Source organism: Zootoca vivipara, chromosome 12 (assembly GCF_965207765.1).
Source record: "Zootoca vivipara chromosome 12, rZooViv2.hap1.1, whole genome shotgun sequence".
Lineage (NCBI taxonomy): Eukaryota > Metazoa > Chordata > Lepidosauria > Squamata > Lacertidae > Zootoca > Zootoca vivipara.
The window spans coordinates 3,562,092-3,568,091 of NC_142595.1; the positions used below are offsets into that span (position 1 = coordinate 3,562,092).

The following is a 6,000-nucleotide window of genomic DNA, read 5'->3' on the forward strand; positions in this document are numbered from 1 at the left end:
ACTCAGTGTTGTCCTTGGTTAAAGAGAGTTTGCAGGTTTCTGAATCACCCCCAAAAAGTTACAAACCTGTGAAGAGACATTACAGTGGGATGAGCATGCACACCATTGGCAATGATGCCTATCTTAGATCACTCTTCAGCTCTCTGAAAGAACTATTGTCTCCAGAAACAATAAACAATAGAACTTAGAACTACCAAACTTGAGTGTCATTTGAAAGAGTGGGGGAACCACTTTGCCCATGTAGACAAAAAACTAATTTGTATTAAGATCATATGGAAATGGCATAAGAATGTAATTTTGGTTACTCAGATAACCCTAGTAATAGATTCATCAATTGCAAAGTTTTCAATTTTACAAAGTTCTAAGAAATTGCTCTTCTCTCCCTATGAACAAACCAAGCAGGTGGTTAATAGCACACAGAAAGCCAGCATGTCAATGAGAGAAGGGCTCTAGGCTAGTCTTCTCCTTGATATACCACTTTTCTATGTGCAGTGCAGATAATGCATTCCTTCTCACAAGCCTCCACCTACACTATAAAATGGTACCCTTCAAGGCACAAGTTTCACCACCTTAGCAAGAACCAGGCCAAAACTGTAACAGGCAGAATAAAAATAATCTGTTTTCCAGTGCTGTAACTGTCCTGAAATACGTAATAAAAAAGATTCTGAGCTTGTGCACAGTGGCTCTCTTTAGCACCCAGATAACCGCAACAAGCCATCATTATTTTACTGGTACAAAGATCCTCCAAGTCAGACCCAGGTCAGACCCAACATGGCTGCTCACTGAAGACACAGACAGCAGTTTGAGGGGAGGGGGTTGCTGGACAGGGCATGACATGCACAGTGCAGACATGCGCAGCCCCCCTCACACAGTCGCTGTGATGTGCTTCTGAACACCCCGATTGGGCACGGCACAGCAAAACACAAGATATATTTACCCTTTACAGTTATTTACTAAGATATAGTTCAGTTACCCTGCAAATATAACATACAAGTAGCAAACACCTAAACATTTAGTCCAGTCACCCCAGTGCTTTTGTCCTCACTGGTCAGCATACTAGAAGGCAGAAGGGGGCAGGGCCGGCTCTAGGTAGACCCCCGGTGGCGCAGGGCACCACGGCGCCGGCCCACCAGGAGGGCGCCGCGAGCTGCGCCCGCCCGCTGGCCGGCCGTTCCGCCGTTCTGACGCACAGCAACCGCGCTGCGCCCGCCCACCGCGCTGGGAAACAGGGTGGGGGGCGCCGGAGGGATCTGTCGCTCCACGGCGCCAGGGGCGCTTAAGACGGCCCTGGAAGGGGGGGGTTACTATATAACAAGGTAGAATCCTGCCTGCCTATCTTTCCCTTCTATTGACTTGCGGTTCGAGGACCCGCCCCCCGTGAAAAATAAAGACACAGTGACACATGGAATTTGAGTTAATGGGTAAAATAAGGCCACAACTTTATTGGTTAGAGCAAGTGAGAGGTATTGGCATAGGCATTGGACACCCTAGCAAGCATGACTCTACCCCACTCCGTGGGGGGGGGTCATATAAGGTTAACACCCTGAGGGAGGAGCCTGTTGATGCAAATACAACTGAAAGCTCCCCCAGTGTCACCGGGGGTCGTGCCATGGCCCTAGCCCCCTGCAAGGCATCAGACGGGATCCACGACCGCCGGATTCCTTAAGGGGATACCCCTATAAGAGGAGGGTTGGATGATGGCCACAACCAGTCCTCGAACACACCAGACAACTCCATAGTCCAATGCCTAACCGCCAAATACTAAGAAGTTGTGACAAATTGCTACGAGGTAGGTGAAAAAACCAAGAGGCCGGTGCCAATTAGCCAATTGGATAAAAAACTCCTACCAGGCCCCTTGGGCAACCAAAGGCGACCAACCGAAGTCCATAGCAAGGTCAAAGCAAACACACTAAGGGAAGACCTAAAGGGAGGGTGGGCGGTAGATCCGTTGAGGAGCAGCAGCATACTATATAACAAGGTAGAATCCTAGTTACAGGTAGGTAGCCGTGTTGGTCTGACATAGTCAAAACAAAATAAAATAAAAATCCTTCCAGCAGAACCTTAAAGACCAACACTGAAGAAGTATCTGAAGAATACACTGAATAGACTGAAGTGCATCTGAAGAAGTGCGCATGCACATGAAAGCTCATACCAAAATAAAAAACTTAGTTGGTCTTTAAGGTGCTGCTGCAAGGTAGAATCCTGCCTGCCTATATACTACATAACAAGGTAGAATCCTGCCTGCCTGTCTTTCCCTTCTATTAACTTGTGTAAATCCAAAGGCTGTAAAAGAATGAAAGCGGAAAATTCAGGGAAGGGGCCTCGGTGTGCTGACAGATCCTGCCTCCCCCTCCCCCTTGCAGAGGACACAAGACCACCTGAGCCCCTGTGCTTTGGGGATTTGTCCCAGTCCTCCACCTCCCTCGCTCTGCAATCTTCCTGACTGACGCAAGGGGCTTGCTCTGAAATTGCCAGGTCTGAGGATTGCAGCTCAAATCAGGTGCTGTGCACAGACAGCAACATGCTGAGGAAATGAGTAAATTATGCTCTCCTTCTGGCTGGAATGAAATTAGAAAGTGGAACCGAAGGATCCAGTGTGAATCATTTCCATTGCACCTGCTACCTCCAGGGAAGGTGCATAATTTATTCCCCACAGTGAAAGGGGGTGGGGAGTAGAAGGAATCCCACTGAAGGATCCAGCCGCTCCCTCATAGGTTCCACCTTGTGAAACAGATGCTGAAGGATCATCAGTTGCTGCTCCCGCCACCCAGATATTGCTTGACAACCTCTGGAGAAGCCCAGTAGCTTCTCAGGAACCTTCTTCCCCAGAAAATGAAAGATAAACACTGCAATGGAAGGGGAAAGAGAAGGGAGTCCTCAGCGAGTCTGACACAGACTCCAGTTTTCTAGATCTATTACGTAACACTGAAGCACCTAGAAAAACACCAGAAAGATCTAGAAGCCATAACTAGGAAGAACCTACAGATTCCCCCATCACATCCACACATCCCCCCTACAAGCCACCATCTAAATGGAGAATACCCCCCCCTCGTGTATATGTGCAGCTTCTTTTTGCAGGAAGATGCTGTTTGTTTGCCAGCAAAATCTTTCAGATTTCTCTGGGTTGAGGGGCAGAAAGGATCTAGAAAGGGAGTCACGTTTTTTAAAGCAAGATCTATTAGAGCAGAAGGGTGGACGTCTCAGAGCAAGAGGTCCAAAGGCATCCATCCCTTGAATTGCAAGAAAGCTCCTGCAATTTCAAAGAATGCCATCTCTCAGGGGTACACCTTGTATACATGATGATGCGCCTGTTTGTTTCGACCGGTCAACGAGCTTTGAGAGCCTTTCGCCCGCGGCCGCGAGGGCTAGAAATTACAGCCGCAAGCGGGCAGCTGGGATCTCTCTTAGAAGAGGGCGGTCAACAGCAAAAGCCCGGCAATGTTTAGACGCCGCGGCTGCGCTGGCTAACTTCAGCAGGAGGAAACCGCCGTCTCCCTCCTCCTCCCCCCGGCCCCGTCGTGCATGCCTCTTCTTCGCTTTCGTTTTGCAGCCCGAGAGACGGCAAGCCAGCAGCGCCTTTCTCGGCGCGGCAGACCCAGCGCGGGCGCCCACAGGCAGGAGGAGCAGGCGCAACCCGTGCGCCCGCCCGCTCGCCCTTGCCGACAGCCCGACCGCCGGTCACATTCTGCAGCCTTCAGCGGCCGGGCGCGGAGCTCTGTGGGGCAGGCTGCCTGCCCGCAGCAGCAGTCCAAAAAAGGCCACAGGGGACCCGGAACTCGCTCGCTCGCCCGCCGGCCGCGGATGCTCCTCGGAAGGCGGCGCTGGAGGCGCGCAGTCCCGCCAAGCCCCCCGCTCCTCCGCCTCGCTTACCTCCCCGCTCGGACGGGCTCCGCTCCTCTCGGCTCCTGCCCGTCCGCGCTGCCAACTCTCGGCCCCGGACTCGGGCGCGCGGAGCCCGCAGAAGAAGAAGCGTCCGCAGCAGCGGCGGCGGCTGAGCGAGGCTCGGCGAGCGCGGCGCTGAGGCGGCCGGCCGGCTCCGCCCTGCGCGCCTGGCATTGGCGAAGGGCCGTCGAGGGGCCCGCCCAGCGCGCGCTACCCACCCCCCAGGCGCCCGGCCGGACGCGGGACTCCGCCCCAGTCAGGCGCCTTCCGTGGCCCTCGGCGCGCGCGACCGCGGCTCCCCGACGGCCGGGCGGGCAGGTGAGCTCGGCCGGGACCGGGAGCCGCTGCCTCGCGCTGAGCGCTCTCCACACGGGCAGCAGGTGGCTGCGTCACGGAGCGTCTCCAGTCTTTCCAGCAATCAGGCCAAATAATGTTTGGGGGTGTTTTTTTTATATTGTAATTTTATGTTGTGAACCGCCCTGAGATCTACGAGTATAGGGCGGTATACTTCATGCACATACCGTACATACATGCATACTTGGCTGGGTCTGGACTTCCTGTGTGGTGGCACTGCTGCCCCCGAATTTATCCCTTTTGGAGGGAAGTTCCACACCCCGCAAAAACCAACCTGATGACCAAGACAGCCCAGATCCAAAATCGCCTCTCTTTTCTTTACTCCGCAGAGTCGAGATGCAAGCAAGAAACATCTTCTCTTCCACTTGCTAACAGCAGCTAAGTTAGCGGTAGCAAAAAAAATGGAAATCTCTCAGGTTGCAGGAATGCAAGTTGCAACATTGTAAAACAATTTGTCCAGTCCAGACAAACAAAGCGAGCGGGGGTGGGGGGTGGGGTCTACAGGTTCTATGCAACACATGGTATCCTTTTATTGACATTGTAAAATCAATTGAACGTGGTTTTTAATCTGCCATCAACACACGTGGGAAAGGAGGCAGGAAATGGGTAAGAAGCCACCAGTTGGGACCTCTCTACAAATATAAAAAACAGTGTCCTTCTGTGAATCCTTGCCAGAATCACTTCTACCTTTTAAACAAGGGTACCCAGTGATGTGTGGTGGGGCTGGGAGGGGTGATAACAGGCTTCTCACAACTTAGTGTTTTCCTCCTGGAAATAGGGTAAAATGTAAAACATAATTTCATTCATTGCACTGGTAAGGTGATGGTGCCTACTTTCTATAAGCCAGTATTCAGTTTTGCCTGAAGTAATGCCAATTTCGCTGCTTGGCATGAAAACGACGTTGCCAGTACCTATATGTTTGCTTGTTTGTTAAACCATCATTCATCCAAAGATCAAAGGGTGGTTCACAACATAAAAATACCAAGTAAGAACACTAAAACACACTAAAACAAAGTGTTTCCCATACCTGCTGTGACTCATCTGTTAATGGCACAATTCACTGTGGTCCATTGGGATTAGAAAACATTAATGAAGTTCATCCATAACACATGCTCTGCTTACTACTTACTTACCAATACTTGAAATACATACAAATTCATGGGAGTTATCCTAAGCAGAATGCTTTTTGCCCAGTTGTTGGCACTAGCTATTGTGAAGACATCAAGACAGATGCAGTTTTGCATATGTATAAAACAGGGAGCCTCCCGTACATGGAACTGAAGAGCAATCTTATTTTATTTATTTACTTATTTAATTCTATATTGCCCTTCATCCAAAGATCATGGGGCAATTTACCATATAACCCTCAGCAACAAGGGGTAGGCATCCGATTAAAAAATTGCTCTCATGCTCTAGTTATCTCCTGCTTGGACTACTGCAATGCGCTCTACGTCGGGCTACCTTTGAAGGAGACTTGGAAACTGCAATTAATCCAGAATGCGGCAGCTAGACTGGTGACTGGGATTGGCTGCCGGGACCGTATAACACCAGTCCTGAGAGATCTGCATTGGCTCCCAATACGTTTCCAAGCCCAATTCAAAGTGTTGGTGCTGACCTTTAGAGCCCTAAACGGCCTTGGCCCAGTGTATCTGAAGGAGCATCTCCACCCCCATCGTTCTGCCTGGACACTGAGATCCAGTGCCGAGGGCCTTCTGGCAGTTCCCTCACTGCGAGAAGTGAGGTTACAGGGAACCAGGCAGAGGG

The 6,000-nt window shown here is 51.0% G+C and overlaps 1 protein-coding gene across 2 annotated transcripts in view; it reads right to left on the reverse strand.

Annotated features, from left to right (window-relative positions):
* TPPP (tubulin polymerization promoting protein) overlaps positions 1 to 4,615 on the reverse strand; it is a 43,660-nt gene extending 39,045 nt beyond the window's left edge. Inside the window, exon 1 of one of the 2 annotated variants that reach the window (XM_035134878.3) lies at positions 3,871 to 4,090. The gene's annotated coding sequence lies outside the window, so the exon portion shown is untranslated. Of the gene's footprint in view, positions 1 to 3,870; positions 4,091 to 4,510 lie in introns of those variants that run through there. The other variant, XM_088656129.1, reaches the window with a different exon arrangement.
* Positions 4,616 to 6,000: the final 1,385 nt, after the last annotated feature.